This window comes from Echeneis naucrates, chromosome 4 (assembly GCF_900963305.1).
Source record: "Echeneis naucrates chromosome 4, fEcheNa1.1, whole genome shotgun sequence".
In the NCBI taxonomy this organism is placed as follows: Eukaryota; Metazoa; Chordata; class Actinopteri; order Carangiformes; family Echeneidae; genus Echeneis; species Echeneis naucrates.
Genome location: NC_042514.1, coordinates 13,811,983 through 13,838,384, shown reverse-complemented (window position 1 = coordinate 13,838,384; position 26,402 = coordinate 13,811,983). Strand labels below are relative to the sequence as shown.

The 26,402-nt window shown below is 41.8% G+C and overlaps 1 protein-coding gene across 1 annotated transcript in view; it reads left to right on the top strand.

Annotated features, from left to right (window-relative positions):
- The first annotated feature begins 1,663 nt into the window (after positions 1-1,663).
- usp24 (ubiquitin specific peptidase 24) overlaps positions 1,664-26,402 on the top strand; it is an 82,428-nt gene continuing 57,689 nt past the window's right edge. The window contains exon 1 of the mRNA XM_029499351.1: positions 1,664-1,891. The gene's annotated coding sequence lies outside the window, so the exon portion shown is untranslated. The remainder of the gene's footprint in view (positions 1,892-26,402) is intronic.

The following is a 26,402-nucleotide window of genomic DNA, read 5'->3' as shown; positions in this document are numbered from 1 at the left end:
TGTTGTCAGACGCACCACAAAACACTTCCAGCTTCAGAGAAAACGCTCTTAACATCAGTCAGACATCCTCAGTCTCAGGCGGGTCTCACAGTATCTCTCATTAATATTTATTTGTCCCATTACTTCTATTGTTTCCTCTTTTTCTGTAAAACTGAGCCTGCATCAAATACTTTGTTTGCAACTATGGCTTTCTCATACAACTTACTGGGCACAGGGCACCGAGACTGCAAGGCCACAATACCCCATCTAGTGGATACTATTATAATTACACCAAACAACAAGTGCTCCTGAGACATTGGCACTGCATGGATAAAGAAAACTAATGAGCACGAGGGCAGAGTCAGTGTTTAAGATCTAGGAAACAGCCTTAGGTTCTTCCGGTCAACTTTCTCCAAAGAACTGTGAACAAACTTAATGAAAGGCTTTTTCCTCCAGGCCGCCCATTAAGACAAATGGGAACACACAGCCTGCACTCTTCATTGAGAATCGGATAATTGAGGATTGTGTACAATATATACGTGCATTTGCGAGGGCAGAAAGAGTAATCGCTGTAGGGAGACATGTGTTGTTCCTGTAAGAGCTTTGTGTTTTGACATGCCTTAAACAGTACGCTGTAACATAATCCACGTGACCCACGCCTGGAAGCATCCTGTCGAGGATCCTCTGTTCCACACCGCTCAAATCCTCCACATTACAAACTCCACTTGGACACACTTCCGTATTCCAGCCATGGGGCAGACACCCTGTCTCTCCCAGTGCACAAATACATGGCCAGTCAATGGGGTGAAAGTGTGGCCTTCCTTTCTTGGTTGACAGGGTGGGAAACAATAGACTCATTGAGATGTTATTTATAGGGAAGGAGGATATGATGATGAGATGACCAGTAAGGCTTTCACATAGTGCCACGCACTGTGATCAGGGTTTTGGTGGCTGTGCCAGGTCTCCGGTAGCGTCCTCTTCCTCTCCTCTTTCCTGTTAATGGCACAAAACTTCCTTCACTCATCTCCTCGAGTGTTTCCCACCAAAGTGTTTTGTGAACCATATTTGTTGTTTGGCTTGGCTACATCTGTAGCTGCCACATAAAAACACTTTGGTGTCTGTGATACATTTCTTTGTCTTGATGCCAAGAATGTGTGAAGTTTTGCAGCGCACATCCTGTAATTATTTGGTATTTATATGTCTAACTAACTTAACTTAAGTGAAAGATAAAAAAAATAATAATAATACATTTTTAAATTAAATTTAAATAAAAAATTTTTTTTAAATATTTATCTTACTGGCAAAATCGATAACAAAAGCTCTTCATCAATTTTGTTTGGACCAAAAAATCCCTTAAAATATCAGTATAATGCAGTAGTATAGTGTGTACCAATTTTAATTAAAAGTCTTCAGTCTTTGCATTCACAGGAAGACAAAAAACTACATTGTACCTCCACCAGCAGCAAGCATTGTGGGTAATTTTCTCCACAATGTTTTTCTTTCTCCACTTCATGATGGTACATATTTTGGCAGAAAGGTGAAAACATCACCTGACAGGAAAGGGAGGGGGAAAGGAGTGTGGGATTAAAAAAAAAAAAAAAAAACAGAACAGGTGAGTTAACAAATGAGTGACACCTGTGAGTCGGGGGAGGGGAAGCTACTGACACAAACAGCAAGGAGGAGAACAGAGAGGAACAAAGAAAAGAGATCCGGGTTAACGCAAATCTGCCTGCTAATCAAAGAAAAAGAGTGAAAGAAATGTAAAAAAAAAAAAAAAAAAAGGAGAATGAGAGCAGCAACAAGAGGAAAAGAACCAGCTGGATTCACTGGAGGACTCTGGAAACCCATGGCCTGAGGAGCGGTGTGGCCCCCATACCTGCCTGGGCTGGAGAAAACCCCCCAACAGAGCTAAGTACTGACCATCACTCTCCAGCCGCCACCTGTGTCCCCTCAACCATTTCCCACACTGATCCACCATACACTCTAATCACTATTTTTTCCTGACTAACCTTACGCGCAAGCATTATCTTGAGAGATTTTGATTTGCAGTGTGTGTTTGGGTTACACATTACAGGTTGCTTTTTTGAAGTAACATCAATCTGATTTATGTATTAAAAACCCCTTTGGTTTATACTTAGACTTTATACTTTCTCCACATAACAGCTACCCGGGGAATTTCTACTCTTTACTCGCACGCTGAAATAATTAAATCAAATTTGACAGGATTTATATATATTTGGTAAAATTTGGGTTTTTTTAAGTTCATATAGTGGCTTATTAATGTTCTGATCAGAGAAAACTGATTGCAGGCCTTTATTCATATTCCCCCTCCCGTAACGCTGTGCCAATATGCCATGTGACACAATGCGAAGTGAGAGTGCAAACCTTTTTATCAGATTCAAAATAGCGAATCTGTGACCGGGAAAGTGAGATTTATCACCACCGAGTCAGGTGTCTTTATGGCCTGCCAGCACTGAGGCCAGACAGTTTCCATTTCTCACAGACAGACAGGGAGAAGGGAAGAGTTTTATCATCCCTGTCTGAAGGCCTAAAGGAGACTGTGTACTGGGTTACACTGTGGTCACCTGCTGTCTTTCACTCAGCGCTTACATTCTGGCAGTCTGATATATACAGTAGTATGTGTACGAGAGGCACAGAGGTCTGAGCACCAACTGCTCTGTGCCCTGACAGAGGACACTGTGTAGGTCCCCTTTGTTTATCACCAGCTCTACTTTGGATGCTTTGAATACAACCCCATCCACAGTGACTCAGATTACCCAAACCTTATTCCAGCTGGTTTCCTGTTGCTTGAAATCTGTGTGTCAGTTTATATATACACGATATTTATGCAAATATCTGTGTGTGGGTGTGTGTATACTATGGAAGTGCATTATGTACTTATCGTAATGTTGTTGACTTTGCTATTGTTCTGCAAGAATCCTCTGCAGCCACAAATCACTCGCATCACTCCTCTCTTTCATTTCTTTGTTGTAATTTTCTTTGCAGATGTCCCAAATCATTCTCTAGTTGCTTTCTGTGCTGTGGATTGTTCCTAGTGCAGATGCTGATTTGTTTTCTCTGCTGCTTTGGCTTTGCTGGGGTCTGAATCTGGGAGGCCTGGAGGCTCCTTTGAGAGTTTGGGTAATATTTCTGCTCCCCAGAGCAGGGACCATTTGGCCTATACCTGATAGAGCCATATCAGTCTTCAAGTGTTACACAAGTCTGTAGATTATAATAAATCACTGGTCAATGCTGACACGATGCAGCTTGGAGGAATTTTAGAGTCTGCTTTGGTTTAACGCTAAAATAATTTTAGAATAAAAAGGCTCTCTTTGAATCTATCAGTAATACTGACCCCTGCCTCAGACCATGAAAAAAGTTTGTTCAGCCAAAACATCCTGGATCCTCAGGGAGGATTGGCATGCTGGAACACGTGTGTTGGTTATCTGTGTGTGTGTGTGTGTGTGTGTGTGTGTGTGTGTGTATACGGGCTGCCCTGCGTTCTGTTTGTGTGGTGTCTGCTTCTGCTGGGTCCAGAGGGTTTTTACCTAGAAGTGCGGACCTCCCCAAAGGAGTCAAAGATCAAGTCCTGGGAGAGAAGAATAGAGGTGAAAGAGGTACAGAGAGGAGTTTCGAAAGGAGGACTGAGATTAAATAAACAGTGCTGGTGATGGCTGGCTGTCATAACCACCGATCTAATCTCTGAGGTATATGGAGGCAACATTGTGGTGACGTGCAGTTGATAGTGGAGCAAATTGTTGTTCCTATAGTACTATAACAATTGTACTTGAATTATGTTGTTTTTGCATTTATACTTCACCACCAGACCTTTGGATCATAATTTCATCCTCATTTCAAACATGCTGACCGGCAATAAAAATCACTTGAATCTTGTGCAGGAGGGTGGATGGGCCTGAAGTGATGGCGTGTGAGCGAAGGGGAAGGTTGAGGGAGGAGTGAAGTGCCTTGTAGCTGATTAAAGTTAATGATGCACAACATGATCACTAATGACATGCAGTTCAACAAAATGACCGTGGACATGCATGCTACATGACTTGCCTCTGAGAGACACCTTACCCGATAAACATCTTGCCTAGATTATTCACACAGTGTCAGGCGTGGATTATGAATGAGTTACAGACAAGAACGCTGCATACCTCCATTTGTGGCATGCCCTGTAAATCTGTGGAGCAAATGTGATTAGTCGGTGTGGCCTTCCTGCAGAAATTCTACAGGGAAAAGAGGAAGGGAGCATTAATAATTTCATTGTAGATAGCCATAAACTCTTGAACGGGCTGTCAACTAATATAAATTTTCCTATAAACTGTAAAAACCAAACCAAACTAACAAAAAAGAAAAAAAAGAAAAAAACGGCAAACAAAAAGAGAAACATTCATCTTCATCATCATCCAGAGTGACTGTCATGTGGAAATTCAGTGCTACTTGAGGCACAAACAGCTGGGACTGCTGCAGTTACACTGCAGTGATTCAGTGTTGCCTAAATGCTATTTTTTTTTTTTTTGATGAAACAACCAGTGATAGAAAGAGAAGAAACTTCAGTGTATATCTGTTTTGAATATTATCATTTTTCTACCGCTCTTGGTTCTGCTGTAGCTTGCTGGCTGCTCATTTCATTAACAATTTCAGGAGATGTTATATAATGCCGGTAAAACTTAAGAGTGGATTGTTTTTCCCCAGTGACCCAAGTTTAATAGAAGATTAATAGTTTTGTTCAGATGGCAGCCTGCTATTGTCTCTGTGAGAGACACACACTTCAATTCTGACACCAGGATGCAAACCTACCTGCTAACAACAATGCTGAAATGTCATCATTGTTGTTACCAACATTTTAAATGTCTTTGTTTAGATTGCTACAGTGAAGGCTCTGGTTTCAATTACCAGGATGCATGTTTGCATGTTTCCTTGTGCTCGCATGAGTTCTCTTGTGGTACTCCTGTTTCCTCCCACAGACCGAAGACATGTACATTAAGTTAACTGGTGACTAAATTGTCAATGGGCCTGAGTTTGAGGATGTTTGTCTCTAAACAGTATACTGTACCAGTCAAAAGTTTGGACACACTCTTTACTATTCATTTGAACAGGAAAGTGTGTGTGTGTACGTGTGTGTGTGTGTGTGTGTGTGTGTGTGTGTGTCCTCATTGTGTCGTGCTATGCATGTTATGATCAATTACTCTGCTTTGCATGTGCCCTTACAGTGCATACAACGAAACCAAATACTTTATGTTATTGTATTATTGGAGCACTTGGTACACATTCATACCAGTTTCACAACATTACCATTTGACAAAAAATGTGTCGTTAGAAGTGGGAAAACAGAAGAAGTAGTCGATTCCATGAGCGGTAAAATGTTAGATTGAATCTGCTGTTAAGTGGTGCCATCCACTTTCTGTCTTTGTTCTCTGGGCAACACTAACAAGAGGTAACTGTAATCAGCTGTAAAATGTAAAACTAATGTTCCACGGCTGTGTGTGTGTGTGTGTGTTTAGAAAGACATGTTACACACTTTTGGCTAGGAGCTATACATTTTTTTCAATTGTGTCGGGAAGTCTTTAATTCAAACCAGGAACTAAAACAAGCTAAAGGCACGCATGCATACACACACACATTTGGAAAGTTACAAATAACTGCATAGCAGTAGCACAACACTCTCTCATTTATCACTGACTCATCCTGTGTGATTCACAGTTCACCATTTATTTGTCACATGACTGCATCTGCTGTTGTTTAATGGACATGGAATTATTCAGATCCTGGGGAGCAGCTGAAACTAAGAGATCACTGATGCTGAAAAAGTAAAATCCTCCGATCTGCATGGGTTAAGGAGGAAGAGCACATTATCTTAAACATTACATGATCAATTGTGCATCTGGTTTTGATGTCTGTTTCTTATCTTTGAGGTAATGCTTTTGGCTTTGGTACCCACATGTTTATTTCTTTAGCTTGCATTGAAGTAATGAAAAAGCAGAGAAAAACATCCAAATAAGATCTTATTGCGCACAAAACTCCATGATGCGGTGATGCGGTTTGTGAAAGGGAACAGGATGCAAGGAGATCCAAGAGGACCCCACTGCTGACAAAAAGATGTACAAAAGCCAGACTGGAGTTTGCCAAGATTTACCTGAAACGGCCGAAATCCTTCTCACAAAATGTCTAGTGGACAAATAAGACTTAAACAGAGCTTTCTGGTGAAGAACATGATGGCATTGTTTACAGAAAACGGAACCAGACGTAAGCTAAGTCACGGTGGAGATGTGTTTGAGTCGCTTGCTGCTTCCTACACTGCATGCCTAGACCATGGTTGATGAAGTCTGATGACTGTGAGTTTGGGGCTGGGTCTCTATCTCATGTCATTGCTCTTCCAGCAGGTCAATGTCCCAAAGCATACCGAAAAAATCCTCAGAAATGGTAAAAGACGAAGCGCTGGAGAGTCCAGACCTGAATCTCCTAGAACACCTGTGAGAGACTTCGAAACAGCAGTTAGAAGAAGGCACCCTTCAAATCTGAAAGACCTGGAGTAGTTTGCAAAAGAAAAGTGGTTAATGAATCCAGTGGAGAGATTTGAGAAACTCATCCTTGGTTACAGAAAGGGATTCATCCCAGTCATGTCGCTGCATTGTGCTCTCTCTGTATTAAATTATATGGTGACTTTTGAAAATCTAACTACTTTGTTTTAGTTTTGAAAATTGTAGTCATAGTTTTCCCACACTAATTCTAAGAAAAAATGAAATGTTTGAATACATGCGCAGGCATCACGATTTCATGGATTGTGGTTTCTTACATGAGTCCTGTTAACTGGACAATGGGCTACATGGGATGCAGGGTTCCCTGTTTTAACTAAAGAATTAATAAGGATTAATCTAAATTGATCTTGAAATACAAATTCATGGGTTTATCTGCCTCTGGCTTGTGATTTCAAATTACATAATATGTAACTGACATTTTCATCGCTGAATAGAAACTAGATAAGTTGGGAAGAAAGCCAATCAGAACACTTTTTCATTTTTGTAAATAGTCAGTTATTGCTTCCCTGCGAACACTGTGGGAAGTCAACGGCAGCCATTCTCCTCAAAAATATCTTTGTGGCCATTAATTGCAAAAAATTGGTCGGAAAACAGGAGCAGGCATCTCAGGTTAAAAATAATTTTTTGTACTTGGTTTAAAGATTTGCCTAAATAAAGACTTGTTCCGAGTCATGACACCTAAACTCGTGTCTGTGGCAGTGGTGGCGTTGTGGATAAAGTGGACGCCCCATAAAAAGGAGACTGCACGGTCCACCTCAGTGACGCTGGTTCGATTGCATCTATTGTCATTTGCCGCATGCCGTATTCCAAAAGGTTAATAGGCATTTCCAATGAGCAGAGAGCCAACAATGTCTGAAATAACGTATCGCAAAAAAGCCTTTTGACTTAATCTGCCATAGATTTTATTTCATCGACTAAAACTGCACAAAAATGAAAGCATTTCAGATGACTGACGAAAACTAAATGGAATTTTCATCTAAAGGCTTAAAAACAAAAATAAATGAAAATTGCCTGTAAAAATGAGCACTGCTTGGGTCAGGAAAAGGTTCTGGATGGTGGAGAATAGAGGGGGGTGTATAAATGAGGTGAGGACACAGAGAGCAGCGTACCCCAGGCGATGTAGGCCTGCTGCCATATTGATGTAAAAGTAAAGCACAGACTGGTGGGAGTTATCAAGGTTACTGAGCCCAGTGAGGCCCAGTATATATCACAGCCAGAGGTACTGGAGCCAGACATGTTGTAGGATCCTTGTGCTAAACATATGGTGGCAATCTATACAGAAAAGGGAAGAAGGGGAGAGAATGGAAGGAAAGGAGTTGGAGTAGATGCAGAAAGAGGTTCAGGGGGGTAAAAGTATACTGGGGCTGGGGTGGAGGGGAAAACGGGTAAAAGGGCGTAAAAAGATAATTCACTTCCAAGAAAAAATCTGTTTTCCATCAAAATAGATGTTGTTTTGACTTCAACAGCAACTTTAAGATGAGCTCTATAAAACATTTTTGTGGCATAAATCATGCAAACTGAAAATCCCCCATCTGACCATCACGTCGCCTGCTCTTTATTGGGTTAGGGTAATCATGCTTTTTACCTTATTCTCAAATTAAAGTACACACTTCACCAAATCTGTGTGAATGTGGATAACAAACCTGATGCTGTCAATGACACTGTACACGTTGAATATTTGCCGTGAGGGTCTCTTGATCCTGGATTTGGATTCATGTTTAAGGGCCAGGCGACACTACCTGCCACACCAAGCAATGCTGCGTGGCTCTTATACATGAGATCAGTCATTCATTTGACAAATACTGCCACATACTGCATAGCTTAGCCCGCATTAAATAGGTGATGTAATGTACAGCTTCAGAACCTCAAGCCTAGAACCATTAAGCTCCACTTAAACCATTCAGACGGCATAACTTGATGTAATTCATCTTTCTCTATCAGGCTGTGTGAGAAAACGTCATACGGTTCCTCCAGGAGGGTTAAGTGGAAAAAGAAGCAACATGTGTGAGTTAATTGCTGAGTCACCTCTCCAGTGGCGCCTCCAGAAATTTCTCATAAGGGTGGCCAGATGGTGCCCCTGTACGTCTCGGGGCGGCACACCAAAACCAAAAGCCATAATTTCAGGAATTCAATTTTTCTGTTGTAGCATACAGGCAAATAAAAAACAATGGGAAAGATTTAAAGAATCATAATGCAGTAGAGACGTTACTATCTAGCCTGGCGTTCCATTAGATTATTTCGCACCAGCTGACGTTAGCTATGTAAACAAATTTGGTGCTTTAAAAGCAGTGTTCACACCAGCCACACATTTCCCCCCTTTGTTTTTACTTAAGTCTTCTTTCCTAACTGGCAATTGGTCGGTGATCGGTCATGCACTAAGTGTCGGGGGGCGGGGTCTAACTGTGAATGATGGGAGGTCAAGACCGGCCTGCTGTTTATGCAACGGTATAACTGGTGATAGATGCATATCACGTATATGTGACTGATGGCTCCATTTTACTTCTCCAGTTTTATCGACGAAATGGAATAAAAATCTGAGCACTGGTTTTATGTGTAAAAGCAGGTCAATCTGATTCAGCACCGTTGGACATGGAGTCGTTATGTGTTCTCACTTCTTTGGAATTTTGTGCGTAGAGAGCAGTGAAATACTCATACTGATGCACATTATACAGAGCTGCAGACTGACGCTGTGAGCTCTCTCAGGATTGTAAAAACATCAAGCAGAGTGTAGCTCTGGGTTGTGTCTTAGTCTATTTTCCTCATGAGCCGCGACAACATGGAGATCAAAGACCAACACTCCTGGGAGGATGATATGCTGCTGTTTTGTGGTTATGCTGTTCGGTTTTAATGTTGGAGGGGAAACAGGTAGTCAAAGTGTGTGTGTGTGTGTGTGTGTGTGTGTGTGTGTGTGTGGTAGAGGTGAAAAATGTAATCAAGCAAATTTAAGATGACCGGAGTTCAGAAGTTCACTTGATGCTGAAAAATCATTTTTGACTTTGCAACTATACTGTACATAAGATAATATTAAAGAATGTGGGCGCAGTCAGAAACTTTAGAACAGTTTTGGATGACCTTTAGAAATACTGATTCAAAAAGTATTTTGTATGTTATTAGCCACAGGTGAAATAGAGGAGCGTATCATCTAGGACCCCCCTCCCCCTTTCTGCTGGAAGACATAAAAAGCCCCACCACCGCACATTTGCTGCAAATTTGCCAGAGGCACTTCCATGATGGGAATCTCCTTTTCCACCACATCCCATTTTTATGTAGCGGAAAAGGAATATTGCACTGATATCTGGTAACCGCGGCGGTCTTCTCAGCACGGTTGCATTCAGCTATGAGATAAAATGAGATTTGTGGCACGGTGACATTTGAATGAGGAGACAGAGCGAAGATAATAAAATGAGGAATACTGCTCTTTTATAGGATTTAATTAAATTCTGCTTAATTCTTGGGTTTCCCCTGTTTCCCACTGCAGTAAGGTAGACAGTGAGCCAAGCTGATCTCTATGCAGCGCCAGCTTAAAACAGATACAAAAATATTGCATAGTGGTTAATACTGTTGCCCCACAACAAGAAAGTTGTCCCCAGGCCCAGGAACCAAACTCCTTTTCTCCCTATTCTCGTGTGGGTTTCCTCCCACCGTCCACAGACATCATGTTTGGGTTAATTGGTGACTGTAAATTGTCTGCATGTGAGCGGTTGTTGGTCTCTGTCTGTCTCTGTGTGTTGGCCCTGCGATGGACTGGTGGCCTGTCCAGAGTGTACCCCGCCCTCCCCCAGCGTGAGCTGGGACTGACTCTGGCACCCCCCCACGACCTGGAAGCTGATAAATGGTAGAAAATTAATGAATGAATGAAAGAAATTCTCTCTTATGTGCTGTAAGATCACAAATATCACTTTACACAAGTTGTTTGTAATGCTACAGTATTTTGTTTCAGAAAACTATATTTTGATAATTTGGGGAACTTTTTATCATGAACGTTATTTAATTCATTAAACTTTCAGCTGCAGCTGGTAGCTCTGAATACCAATCAAACACCAACTGAATACATCACCCATTTTTTACAGTTGAAGTTCTTCAAATGTATAATATTGGCTTTACCACATTGAGACATCAAAATACCACCACGAGCTGTTTTTTGAGTTGCTCTCTTAGACTATCTCAAATCTAAATTTCGAAGTCTTTGTCACATCACCATTTTTTAGCTGATACATTTTAACGAGACAAAGATTAGCCACATCTGTTATTATGCCTGTTATCATAGATACAAACTGAGCAAACAAACGTTTCCCAGAAACGATTCACCTTTTCCGACTCCTTAATACCCAATTTGAAAGGATCAAATTAATAAGGTATAAGAATAAAGTCTTTATTCACTTATCTACTAGTAGAGCCAAGCATAAGAGAACTGCTTCCTCTGAGCATGGATGTCATTTTTCACGATTAGCTACAAATGCATGTGTACATGTAAAAGGTGACCTTGACATCTCAGTCCTGCACAACAAGCTGAATCTTTTATTATGAACGTATGTGGAGTCCAGCGTAGCAGGTAGCCACATATAGCAGAGATCTAGCTCCTCTATCCACCTCAAGCTCCTGTGTAATCAAGCTTTCTGGACAGGAGGACGACTGGGGGTCCTCAGCGGGGGCACTCACCTCAACATGTCTGAGGCAAACAAGGCTGGCCCTGATTTATAAGGAGATTTCTGTGAAGGAAATTGCCTTCAGGATACAGAAAAGTTGGGGGGTGGGGGGGTTAAACTGCTACACTGGACTCTGCACACTTTTTGCTTCAGTGCAGTGCGTTCCTCTGAAAGCAAAAGTCGCTCAGCTCCTCTCTCCTTTCCCCTCACAGCCCTGACACACTCAGCAGTCCAAGCAGCAGGGTGTCCTCCCAAACACTGACTCCATCCAGGAGGAATGTGAGAGCTGGATGCTCTTACACACACACACACACACACACAGACAAAAGCACACAGAAGTGTAAATGCACACAGGCAAATTGAATAGATAAGGTCAAACACACGCACGCACATTGGCACAGCTGTCTCTGGAGGTACGATATCTGGCAGCAGCAGGTGGTTTCAGCACACTTACTGGAAGCTCAGTTGTTCCCACATTCGCAGCACTGACAAACTCAGGTCACTAATATTTGTGAATATTAGATCACCATATAAAGTTCAAATGTAACCTCTGGAGCCTTGATTCGCACGAACACTTTCAGACATTACGCTTTCAGTTCCCTGAACCTGAATTCTGGAGGAAATCAAAGCATCTGGAGGAAAGCCATGCAGATTTGTGGAGGACATACAATCTCAGCAATGAGCTATACTGGTATTCACCCGGTACTGTACCCTGTGGACCAGAGCTGTCATCTAATTCATGCCAGGATTGGCTCCAGTGCCGACCCTGAATGGGAAAAGTGGGTATTAGTGGATGGGTGGAATTGTGATGCCTGAACTGAAATCCATCCACATGATGGATTCAGATGTGGACCATTCCATGCCAGAGGAATTCAGGCAGGACTTTGCTTGGCTCTTGCGAAATTGTTGGCTTCTTTTTCCTTTCCCCTCCTGATTGAGGAAAATTGGGTCATGGACTCCTCACCTTTGAAAAGGTGAGGAGTCCATGAGGAAGGAATTAAGATAAAAATGAGCCATATCGTATGATTCGATCCAGAGATCCAAATGTTGCTATTTCTGATACGGATAAATAACCTTCATGGTGTCTGGGGGTTTAAAACATTTTGGATGCTGCAAAATCATTTTGAGCAATCTGGGTATTATATTTATGTGAATGAGTATTTTTACCTTAGAAATCCAGTTAATACAGTTTTTGTTTTTGTTTTTTTTTTTTTAAGTGGTTGCAACATCCAGATATTAATCGGTCATGTAACCTAAGAAAGCAGTACCAGGCATTTGCAGGGTTGTGGGGAGAAAAAAAATAACTCAAAACTCATAACAAACCTTCTGAGTCCAAAAAGTAGGTTCTTGCATGAATTCAGCCCCAGTCAGTGGAACAACTAGTACAAGCTAATAAACAACATAACCCAATAACTACATTTACCAGTCTGACTCAGGTTTGGACGTGCGGTTGATTCACTCAAATGTTTCCTCCTCTAACCATCTTGAACAGCAGCCAGATTCATCAATGAGGAATGTGTAGCTGTGTTTCCAGCCACACACTTAGATTTATATTTCCACTTTTATTTGGGTCATGTTGAAAAAAATATTCATCCTTCCAGAGTGAAACATTTCAGGGAAGAAACTTCACTGTCTTTATATGTCTGTCTATTATTTGTCTGATATTGACTTTTTTTTTTTTTCATTTATTGATTGATTAATTGATTGTCTCTTTTTCTTGAGTAGTCTTAAAGACATGGTTCCATGGTAGAGGTAATCTATTTTTGTGTCAGTTTTGGAGAATATTCAACAAAAAAGTGGAACTTCTATACATATACTATACTCCACCCCAGCACTAAGCATATATATATAAACACAAAATACATTGAGACATCGAGGCAAAGGACCTGCAGGCCTGCTCTCCTACATAAAGTATCTCTGACTGTGAAAATCTAAGCCTCTAAGTTTACATCTGCACCCGCTCCCCTCTGTAAAAATAGATCCTACCAAGTTTGGCCCTTTAGTGGTTACCACACTGCAACAGGCATTATCCTCTTTCAGTCAATGAGCAGAGAGACAGGTGTGTAATGACTCTGTACTGTAGCTGCTGCTTGTACCTACTAACCGTGCCGGTTGGCCGGACTCGAAGAACTCGTCGCCGTCATTTATAGCGACTCTGCTTGAGCATCAAAGCATTGCCTGCGTTATTGAACCAGGGCCCGGCAGTAACAGGAGAAGGTGTGCATGCCTGGCAGGCATAGCCATGCTATCCTGGAGCTGTAATGTATCTACTGTCAGAATCAATCCACCTGGATACAATATCACACCAACCACACTGGATTTCACCTCAGCCTATGAATACCAGCCACTGAACCGCGGATGTGCTTGTGACATGTGCAGCACAAATGTTTATAATGCATTAGGAGAAAACAGACACCGTCTGATCATTTCTTTTTTTTTCATGGGATGACTCAGAGCAATGAAGACAGTTCTGTTCATGAAGGACTGACCCTTAAGGCCCTCACCCCTCCTCTCATTCAGGCACACATTGTTGCCTTCACACTCATGACACACAGGGAGCAAATGAGGGAAATGGGTGTGTCTGACACTCTTAACTATGCATGCATGGAGCCTGGATACTCCTTACTGACAGGGGGCGGATTTGTGGTTATTGATGACCCACTATCACCCGGGTCAGAGTTGGGGTTTGGTGGTTGAGCTGAATAACAACCAAGTGGAGAGTGATCCAAGAATGACTTGCAGTAGAATGCCTTCTCAGAAACTATTTGCCTGCAAACCGCATGGACCGATGCTTCTTCTTTAGGCTTGGAGTGCAACAGCTGAGCTTGTGTGTGCATGTGTGTGTGCGTGCATGCATGTAAGCGTGTGTGTGTCTGCACCTGTCAGCGAGTCCAGGAAGCAGCATTGGGGAAATGCTGGCGAGTGCGAGTCAGTAGAGTGGCATCTGGTTTGCCTTGTGTCCTCATTCAAACTTTATAAATATGTACTAAAGAGTTATTCAGCAGATTAGTCTTGGTTATAAACATCAATGAGGCCTTTAGATTTGAAAAGAAATGAATTTGTATTGATGCCACCCATGCGCATGAATACATCATGAATCAGAAACATGAATGCATGAATGAGTCAACTACTTTTGCGTATTAGTGATGAGTGCTTTGGATACCATAATGATCTGTGACTCATTTTGCCCGCAGAAAGATTTAATCACTTTACTTAATAGTATAAACATATAGTGGTTATGGTAACATATTTTAGGTCTCTAAATCAACAAGAAAGACAAAATGACATAAATGGGAGCAATTTACAGGCACATCTGAATCTTTTTTTTGAGGTGGTGTAGAGATATTTTGTGTATATTTCTCTGACATTTGTGAGTGATCATATAAAGTAAAGGACATCTGTTATGTTGGGGAAAAACTGGCAGAGGAAAGCAATGCATCCCAACATCCACATATTCTTGGTTTTGGTCACAATAACTATGCTCAGAATTTTTCCCAGTTTCGCAATATCTCTGCTCTCTGAAGACAGTTGTGGAGCATTGTGCTGCAACACAAGCCATTGGTCAGGAAATCCATCAGTGTTGTTGCAAAACATCTCAGGTCAGTTGGCAACAGCAGCGCAGTGCAAAGAGAATGTGTAAATAAAAACCTAAGCTGGCGTGTCTCATTTGCATCCTAAGACTTTCTTGTTGAGGTTTTCTTTTATCCTATTTTTCCCGTGACTCACACAAACAAACAAAAAAAATGACAAACATTCCCTTCGATTTCCCAACACGGGCACAAAAACACTGAATATATTAACAAATGAAAGCAAGGGATGTCAAATGCTGTCTTACTACATGCCCAGTTGGTATGAGTTCTGCTCAATAGCTGCAGTTTGGTCAGCTATGTACAAGCTGTAGTTTTTGCAGAGCTGTGCATGTGCTGTTGATTAAAACAAGGGCCAAGACTGCTCATGTTAATACAATTTGCAATATGCTTTTAGATATTTAGCATGCCCAGCCACTGATTCTGACCCCTGCATTCCTTAAAATCAAATGCGTCACCATTTTCAACTGTCATATCACAAGTATTTAGGTCTGACATTGACATGCACAGTCAGAAATCATGACTGTGCTCAGCAGCTGCAGCTACTCTGAGTCAACAGCTTGGCAGCTTTTCACTTGAGGGTGTTATGGCCGGCTCACATATCGAACATAATCATGGACACAAATACCCAAAGGAAAGTTCTACAAGTTTTATTGATAGCAAATAGATGAAACTAAAAACAAGAAACAATTTACAATACCTTGCGCCACAATTGCTGCTGCAGCAGGAGAGAGATTGCCCTGAACAAGGTGGCTGGCCTACGTAAACTCAGCTCACTACTCAGACCAGGTGAGTTAGCAAAGTGAGCAGCCTGGAAGGATCAGGAACAATGTCAACAGGTAACACCAGGAAACAAAACGTGAACTGTGCACCATGTAACAGGGGGAAGCGAATGCTGTCAAAGGAGAGGCTCATGGTGCTCAAATGTGTGAACCCTCAAATACATCCCCAATCAGTTTTTCCTTGAGATCCAGCCAGAAAAATACAGTTAAACAACACTTGTAGACGTAAATAGAGCACCAGAGTCTGCTCATGCAGGAATGTCCCATCAGCTCTGGAAAGCTTCATTCTCCATCTGTTTCTCAAGGATCCAGTTGAGGACTGCAGGTGCTTTCCTGTTGAAACGCAGAGCTAAATCTGGCCTAAAACTCTTGAGTCACTTTCAACCAAATCCCCACAGACTATCCATTGAAGGTCTTGGTCTGTGGAAAACCACAACAGTCATTCATAACTAAGTCCTGCACATGAATTTGGGATTTATTGGCAGTGAGATTGAGGGTCTATGACAGTGACAAACAACAGGTTGAGTCCAGCTTAATGTGCTGTAGAAAATCAATTTTCAGAGGAAAGGGTGGGCCAAAGAGGAGCCAGGAAACAGAGAAATGTCCCACCTCTTCAATCGCTCACAAGCCAACAGGAAACAGCTCAGCCTGTGGGCGCTACAGTTCCCATGGCAACCACCCCTATCTCAAAGGTTGTGACCTCATCAACTTTGACTCCTGACCTACACGCCCTTCCATCCGTCAGATCATTGGGATTTTGATTGAATAAGAGTAGCATATGTCAACAAGCACGTGGCACCACTAAACGCGTTCAAACTGTCACATGAGTTAAATAATTTGTACATCATCAAAGATTCGATTATAGAAATGTGAGACAGTTTGCTGCCTGTCAACACTTTGGAACTTGGCAAATTTTCATACGTGCCAGGAAAAAGAGTCGTGTCTGTAACAGAGGCCCAGGAAAGTCAACCAGGCTTTTGGATGGCAGGACGGCACTGCTTCAGTACGCTTCCAGGCAATTTTTGAAAGGATGACAACAAAGATGCTGAATTGATTTTTAATTGAACACAGCTTTCGTTTAATTTCACAAAGCCTCCACTGTGCTATTGCTATCCACGCTCTCATTCTTGGAGCTCTCTTCTGGCCTATCACAGGTCCAGGCCGCCCACAAAGCCAGAGGTCAGTGGCTAATGGCTCAGTAATGTGTGGATTGTTGTTGGGGTGTGGGGCCCGAGCCAGTGGGAATGCCGTGATCACTCCCTGAGAATCTTAGAGAGCAAAATGGAGAGAGAAGGAGAAAATAATTCAGAAGACTATGCCTTTGATATTTTTATGTGCCCATGTCCTGCTCCATTGCTCCAGTTCAGCAGTGGACTGAAGATCCTGCAGAAACAGGGTTACTGAGAGCAGTTACGCAAGAAAGAGTCTGTTTTCTTACTCTGTGAGCTGAGGATTATCATCTTTCCCACTGCACAGACCTGTGAATCGGGGTGTGTCTGTATATAATCCAGACATAATAACCAGTGTAGGTCAGTCCATCTCTAATGCTCCTTCCTCCACATCAGAGGGCCATGACAAGAGTGCAGGGCTGCAGTTGGGAAGGCTGCTGAGTAAGTGGTTTCCTTTACACCCTGAAGCCATATCTCCCCTTCTGTGTTTATCCTCCAACTGCTCTCTCTTGCGTTCTTACTTTCTCTCAAACACACACATACACTCACAGACACACACATGCACAGCCAGCTGACCAACCAAAACTCTGACTTTATCCTCCAGTAGAGTAAGAATCAGCAGTGTTTAATTGTTTTTAACAGGCATCCAAGAGCAACAGGTGTCAGCAATTCTAACCTGCCGGCTGCAAGAACGCTTTGTTGTCCAAATTACTGTAATGTGTCTTTTCATAACAGGCTGCGGAGGAGTGAGGTCATTACATACTGCTGGTGCTCATCTTGTGAAGTCAGGCCATGAGAGGAATTGTTAGCACCTCTGTCTCTCTCACACGCAGACACACGCACATGCATGTACACATACACTCAACAGACAAACCAGAGTCCTGAGTGCATGAAAACGTGGGTCCTCCTCTGAAAATATTTTGCCGGGCGGTAACTCTGGTTGTAAATGCTGAAAGCCAAACAGAGCAATGGGAGGGGTAAGAGGAGGGGGTAGGGGGAACAAGGTGGATTTCCCCTAACTCCCCCTGAAAAGCAATGACACTCTGCTTCATGTGATTTTTCTACTTATAACCACGTTTGACTCACTGTAGAGAACATTCATAGCGCATTTTGGCATGCCCCATGATACACATTAACCACTAACTCTAAATCACATTTCCTAAGGTATGACTGAGCGTGGATATAACTGTTCCTCTGTGACTGTGTGACCCGGGTGGTCATGAGTTATGATTTCACTGAGCTCTGTCTTCTTCAGTGGTGGACATTATCAACACTGGTCTCAAAACAGAGCCAGTATTCTTGTCTAAATTGTTTGGAATGACAAGTGGATGACTATATAGCTATTTATCCTTAGAGACGCCGGGTTGTTTAATGCTCATGTGTGCAAGTGTGTTACTTGACTCGATGTTAGTTATATAGTTAAACTTGGCTAATTAAGGGTTAGAGTTAAAGTAATGACTAAGGCACTGAATTCAGCAAATTAACAGTTCCAGAAAATACTGGTCAAAACACGACTTATTTCAGACCTCAGAAATCAAGAAACTGTAAATTCAAGCCAAGAATGTTATTTACTCTCTCAGCACTGACACTAAGTCCAAACACATTTCCTCCAAACTTGGAGAACACAGGGAACTGAGGGGAAAACAGAGGGTGCCATGTATTGGTTCAATCTGTTGGGATAATGTAATAATCCTGTGTTAACCTGCTATGAAATAATTATTGAGGGTGTAAATGTGAAAGATGTGATTTCAAGTGCACAGAGAGACACGAGAAAGCAGATGACAATGGAAATGCATTTTATTACATTTTATATTTGGCGTGCGGACAACTGGGAGCGTTGCTGGTTATGAATTCTGACCACTAAAGGTAGGAAGAACCTGCTATAGTGTTCCTGAACGCATTTTGGGCAGAGCATCCTCTCAAGTGCTGTTGGAGTGTCGAACAGGGGGTGAGAGCCGTTCATCAATATACCACCACTTCAACTGAGTCAAGGGGGCATCCCGGGTCAGAGCAGCGGGCTCTTGATGAGTTTATTAAGTTTCTTCCTGTCCCGACCGAGATGCTGCTGCCCCAGAAATGGTCAATGCTACCACAGTGTCATAGAAGGTCTTCAGAAGTGCTCCATGCACTCCAAAAGACTTCTAAATTAATAAATGAATAAATTCTGCGCTGACTTTTCCTGTAGAGTGCAGATGTGATGTGACCAGTACAGTTGACTATTAAAGTGAATTCCCAGGTGTACGCATTGGCATGTCAGTATCTTTGGATATTCACCAGCATTGGGATTGTGCCCAACTCCAAAAATCCACCACCATCTCCTTTGGCGGTTCCCAGTCCCTGTCAGTTTTCTGTACTCTTCTGCCGTCCCCATCTGTGATGATGCCAACGATGGCAGAGTCATCAGAAAGCTTCCACAGGTGGCAGGTGGGTGAGTTACGGGAGACGTTTGCACTTTATAGGCTGAACAGGAGCAGAGCCAGGACCATTCCCTGCAGGGCCCCTGTGCTGAAGATGACTGATGACAAGAGTTAGACAGTGAGAAGAAAAAGCTTCACTGCTGTATTATAGTATCAAATAATTCAGTGTGGTCTAGTCATGTTCAGTCAAACACAGCCAAGTTTAACCAGTAGCTTTTGGCTTCCTCGTTGGGAGAACATTGTGAGAATTACAAAACTGCTATATCAGTACCTCTTCCACATTGCTCTCAGATTGAGCAAGACAGCAGCACTTGCCAGAGTAATTATGGGCATCTGAAGAATTTGCAGCTACAGTGTGCATACTGTACAGCCGGCATGGAGTCAGGGACTGTGGTGATATGGAGTCAAATGTTTGCCATTGGTTATTTCTAAGTAGGTCACATGGCTTTTTTCAGGCCATCCAGGAGACAGAGCTGGATCAGTCTAGAGTTGGAGTGGAAAATACCTGCATTCTCCACAACAAAAAGAAGCCAGTGCTCAATTTTAGACTGGCTTGAAAGTGTGTGTACACGTGTGTGTGTGTGTGTTTGTGGAGGTGAGAGAGCACCTTATATCAAGAAATACAAACACAAATGCATTAGCATTTTAAAAAACTCATGATGGATTTACCATGACCCCGTAAGCTGCGCCAGACTTTTCCCCCCAACATAAATTTCTCTGACGTGTGTCAGCATGTGTATTTCTGAATAACCACATAAGATGATGATGGAAAGAATGTGGCAAATTTTGGCCTAAATAACAATCAATGCACGTATATAGAAAAGGCAGACTTTGGTCCCAGAGCCAGAGCCCTGTCTGGGAGTGTGCGCGTGGAAGTGGAACATGGATCCCAGCACAGTCCGCCAGATCAAAGTATAATGTACGAGGCTGTGAGCTCCCCTGACAGCCAGGATGACTGGGGAAGAGGAGAGTCTGAGGCTGGTGGAACAAATGGTGATACAGCAGCTGCAGCAGGCCAGGAGGGATGAAATCCAGGAAAGAGAAGACGTCTCTCAAACTGGGAAGTTCCTCACAGTGACGTGTGCGTGTCTGTCTGTGATGCCAGTGTAATATTACTTGATAAACTGCTCTCACGTCAGAGGAGTCTGTCTTTAAGTCATTGTACCACCTGATGCTCTCACATGATGCTCAGGGGTTGCCGTGGTAACCTCTGATTACAACAACGGCGGCCTGAGACAGAGGCAGAGAGTCGAAAATGGCTCGGCAGAGCCCTCAGACCCGTGCTACTTTAGATGACCAGACAGTCATCACCACAACAAGCTCCTTTTGCTGTTTATAGAGCCTGAAACACGAACAAGACAGAGAGAAAAAACAGACGCAATTCTTCTCTTCTCCGGAGAGACTGTATTGGAGCGAAAGGGAGATATAGATGGCGAGCATGTCACCTTGAGGCTCATTGATTAAAAATTCCCTCTGTCTTTGTGTTAAAGTAGACACATTGTCTGAAACAGGACAAAAAATAGCTACTATTTTTTCCTCATCGCTGTCACCAAGTGCAAATAAATTTGACTTCATTGTGATTTCAGTGTGCTCCCCAAGTCTCTCACTCAAGTCACTTAAACAAAATACATTCCACACCAGTTAAGACATTTGGATGATTTGATAATGTTGGCCCCTTTTACCTTCTGTGGTTGGATAACAGCCTCGGAGAAGTCCCAGCTGAGTCTAAACTAGTCCCTCACGACAAGACCCGCCAAGTCCAAAGTCTATGTCTTGCAGGATTGGACAGAAAAAACGAAGACCAGATTTTGCTAAACACAGACCAGATTTATATTATTCTCTATACAGCAGCTTTCGACACTCCCTGCAGGTAAATCCGTTCAATTCAATCCAGCTCAATTATATTTGTATGTCACCAAATCATAATAGGCCCTTTAAAAGGTTGTATAAACAAATTTGTGCTTAGAAAATTGGCACGTTGAAAGTTTCACAGAACATCACACACCTGATATTTTGGCAGTACTCCTCATTAGCTGGCCATGTCCGGTCTGTGTGTCTTATTTCACACTATGTTTTGTCCAGGCAAGAATCTGACAACCGTTTTGGTCTTTTTTTCTTTTGTAATTCAGTTTCATTATTATGTATGTGCGCAGATTTTAATCTATTCTGCCATGATGTTGATTCATATTTATATAATGACCCCTTTTTTACACTTTGCTATTGAGATTTTAATTTAATTTCATGTCTCAGCATTTTCCAGTCTTCAAATTACGATACACTAAATGTAAGGCCTTGATTAATTGTGTTATGAAAGAGAAATGGTGCTGATGGGCATCTGTGCCGCTCGGTGTTGGACTGATCCTGCAATGCTCTGTGCCACTGTTGGCTCTGGGCTCGAGCTGCTCTGTGAGTGTGCAGCCCACAGGAAGTTCCCACTGCTCTGGCTATCAGGGCGGAAAATGAGTGTTTGTCACCCACTTTAGTCACAACTCTCTCTCACAAACACATACGTTAGCAGACATACACACTGACATAGCTAAACACAGACCGCGGTTCATTGCCTCACATCCCTTTTCCCACATAGCAGCAGTGGAAGACTGTAAGTGGATTTAACTGTTCAACTGAGCTTGAGGTGGCGGATTAGTGTGGTTATAGGTTTAGGAAGTGGGCTCAGATATGCAAATAACCTTGTGAGAAAGTTTTTCTTGGAGTTAGTTTGACATTGCGGTCATTTGGCTGTTGACTTTTATCTTAATGGGACTTAAATATAAAAGTGAGATTCCAAATAAATGAACCATAATGCTGTACAAATGCGGTTGCCTTGTTTGATGCACCTGCTTGTTGATGTAGCTGCAGATGAGATACGCGTTTTTCGCCGAGAGCGTAAAATTATAAAATTACATGCATTGCTCATCATTTGATTCAGAAGTGGTTGTATTTGATAGTAAATTATTGCCAAATGCAGGTAAGAGCTGATGATTGAGCTATGACTGTCTACAGTGCTGAAGAGGATCCTGCGGTTGTCCTATTTAACTTCTATTAATGTTGAATAATAGGAGCTTCTGGTATTGCAAAGAGTTTTTTGTTTAGTTTTTTTCTTTAGATGTTTTTAAGCTTTCTTTCCAAGCTAGAAAAAATTCTTCAATGTTGCTGGAAGGCTATTCCCTACCCAATTTCGGTTAAGTCTGATTCAAGGCATGAGCTGGAGAGTTACAGCACGGAAGCAGCCTCCTCTGTATCATGACTTACTAACAATATCGACTTTTGAAGGCAGCGACGCCTTAGTGCTATTCACAAGGTCATAAACCTTTGTAGCGGAGAAGTCCTGAATTGAATTTAAAAAATATCACTGAGGCAAATGATGCCTGAAGGTTCTCCTTCGATGTAGCCACAGTGTTTTCAGATATACATCTGCTGCAGCCGAATTTATTCCCAGATGCCATGTGGTCAGTTATTGTGAACTTAAAGGTTGTTAAGTACAGTAATGGGCACACAGAAGAATTTTGAGGAAATTTGACCTGCCCTGTCTGCTGTGATCTCAAAAGCACACGCACAAGGCACAGCAGGTGATTCGTTCACCACTTGACATAATTTCACATACACACACATTTTAGAAAAGAAAATAAATTTAATTCAAAGCTATACTTAAAAGTAGTTCATAAAAACGTAGTGGAGTTAAAAGTACAATATTTGCCTTTTGAATGTAGTGGAGTAAAAGTCACAAATTTTCAAAAAAAAAAAGATGTTCTTAATTCAGTACTCAAATAAATCTACTTAGACTCAATCTATCACTGGTCTTAACTTCAGTAAAAAATTTATTCCACACACTGGGCAAGCTAATGTTTAAGTTAAGCGAACATGTTTTTATAGTGTATTCAGTTTTCACAATAAATTTTGTGCGAAACCTCAAAAACTATCTGTGGTAAGACAGCTGCTCCAGTCTGTCTGCTTTCTTATTCTTATTCCTCCAGTGGATGGTGGAAAGACGCTTTAAATCACACAGAGATTAGAAATATTTCTTCTGCTGATGGTCCCCTGTGAATGTGAGAACGGTGGGAAAGACAAAAAAAACAAAAAAAAAAAAAACAGTCAAGTCACAGCTCTTGATATCTGTTCTCGTGAATCACCTTGACCAAGAGCATTGGAGACGAAGCAGAACTGGGTCTGCTGGATGCTGGATGCTTGGCAGGGCCGATCAGAACAGGAAACGGCGATCTGCGTCAGCTCATGCAGAAATGAGCTGTGTCACAGTGTGTGTGGGCACTTTGTTAGTGCTCACATTATCTGTTACACGTTTATGACGTTTTAGCTTTCAACATCTCCGTTGTTGTTTTCTTTCAAGTGAAGCATGCTTTATGTAAATTGGATTACCATACTGTCTTAAAAAACAAAGCCAATCACTTGCATGGCATTTTGAAATTGTGGCCTCATCACTGCAGGCTGCACATGGCATTTACTGCAGTTAAAAAAGACTTTTTTAAAAACATAAAATATGTAATGTCTCTTCCTTTTTGGCATTTTTGTCTTTGGTCTCTCCAGTGTTTACACAAGCGCGATTGTTTTTCCGCCGCAGGCTCATGTCATTCATGGGAGATTGACAATGGGACTTTTTCCAGAGTTATCACTGTGGGTTGGACTTTGATCAGATAAGAGTCACACAGTCTGAAGCTACAAATACTGTTAACATGACTCAGCCAGCGAAGAGGAAACACAAACCCCCACACGCGCCACAGCAACAATATATCACAAAACAGTAAACACTGTGAAACATGTACGATCATGCGAATGTGATCTCTCTAAAAAAGTTACAACTGACTTTCAGGTGATAAAACATCTGAACAGTTGTTTTAATATTACTTTTAAATCTGAAAAGCTTCATTACTCCCTGGATACTCCTTTTATGTCTTCCCTGACATTCTTTCAACGTTTGCTTTCAAGTCATGCTTGAGAAAAACTAAAGGTTTCAGTGGCCTACAGCTGCAGTGTTTGATTGCCTTAATATATTAAGGCATAATAATAATATGTTACCTCCTAGCTGAATAATTCTTTATCACTGGGGTGAGATTGTTGTGAACCTGAAGACCCTCAGTTCAGATGCATTGTTTCACCTGAAACACACTGGTACAAAACATCTGTGTTCTTGAAGGACTGGGCATGAGTGATCCGTCAAAGATAACTTCAGTTTGTTACCAGTGTTGGAGAAGCTACTTCACCTTCCTGCCAAACGGCCTACTTCGAAGTGCAGGAAGGGGAATTGCACCAAGTTACATCCGGGAGAACTCGGTTTCGTTTACTGAAGCTACAGTACGTAGAAAATCATTCAAGCTACTTTGCGAGAAATTCTCCATCCTGTAAAATCAAAAATTACCAAAAATGAACTGTACTTTGCAGTTTTACGCTGTTGGAAACAGTCCAAGCTTTGGGAAAGATTGTCACGAGCACCTTCTGAGTGAATAATGGCCAAAGGTGTTTTTCCAGAACATCATGATGTTAAAGAGAAACAGATTAATTTATGGCTAAGTCAGAGTTCGTGTATCAATTTATGCCCAAAACATCTTTTGTGAAGACGTTGACTTTAACTTTTGGCCATCAAATTCCAATGAGTACTTAGGTCAGATGTAAAGAAGTTCCCTTTGGACTTTATTTGGAGGTCACTTAACCTTGAACTTCGACCCGAGACGACCAAAATAAAATTTGTCAATTTCTGAGGTGTAAAAGGTCGCATGCCAACAAAAATAGCACTCATTTGAGTTTATTGCAAATAGCACCTCATCATTCACAGGTCACACATAAGAAAAAAGTAATAAATGAAATGCTCCACTATTCATAGGAAAGTATGGAAGTAGCCATGGTGATTTTTCCTCAGGCTGAAATTCTGATCGTTAATCCATGATGACTTTGTCACTGTGTGTGGTTTTTATAGGATGCACTACACAAACATCAAGTGTGTGGTGCTGCTGCCATCAGAACACACACAGGCAGCCAGCAGGGGCTTTGGTTATCGTCAAGAGAAGCTGTGGTGAAATAAAAAATACATTAACATTAATTTGTAGATTTAGTAGTAAATGGTGTGTAATCCAAATGCACATATAAATATACAGCATACATATAAGTATCAGGAACTACACCAAAATTTAGCTAAACCGCTAATTTAATTGCATTTCTTACTTTTCCCGACACCGTTCGTCCATAAAACAATCTAGACTGCTATATAGTCCAAGGATCTGTCAATTATGTTATTCTGTTTTGAGGCGACAGAAAGGAAATTAACGCTCCAAATCTAGTTTTCCCAACACGAAATACACTGCGCCCCACCCAAACAAATCCCTTCATCCAGACCCCAGCAAAGGCACTAAATTTCCTTTAACCTTGAACATTTCCCAAATTGACAGATTAGGAGTTCATGCACACTGCTCAAGTTTCTTACCCAACCTGAGGGGCAAAATGTGGTCCTCATTTTTTGGTTCCCTGTGGACTTGAGTTCTCTTGTTGATGTATTTTATTAGGTTTTCCTTTTTAGTAGGCGTTCCAGGGAGGATTTCTTTTTTAAACCACAATGTTTATCCCCCCAACACACACACACACACACACACACACACACACACACACACACACAGCATATACCTGTGATATTAATGGAACAGTGTTTTGGTTTGGTCAGCATTGAGTTCACCTGCTTTCTCTTTCACTACGTCTGCCTTATAACTTGAGCCTCGAGCCAGGAAAGCTACAGCGTATTGGTAAAATAGCACTTGACAATAATTTGATTTGGCCTTACAAACGGGTGGAATATGCAGCAAATAACAAAATCACAAGTTGTACTACATTCAAAGATCCACTGGAATGCATTAAGTTTCCAGTTAAATATATGTTACCGTGAGTGACCATTGGCACACGACTAAACCAGCCCTGGAACAATAAACGCCACAGATTTACACAGGTTAAAAAAAAGGCCCATTAGGGATTTGGACCGCATTTCTAGTAAGCAGTTTGGTCATGTCCAAAACGTGCAACACAATGCAGTCACACAGAGACCAGGCTTAGAGCACCACAGTAGCATTTTTTTTTTTTTTAATTGCACACACATATGCACAAAAGAAAGTAAAGCCGAGAGGTGCGAAGAGCAACAGGAGCGTACTGTCCTGTCACTGTTCAGATCGCCTCCCCCTGGTCAACACTGCACAGACATAGACAGCATCGCAAAAGTGATGAATGGAAAACCAAACAGAAAGGAATGGACAGATATATAATACGTGCAGAGACCTTGAATGAAAACTGAG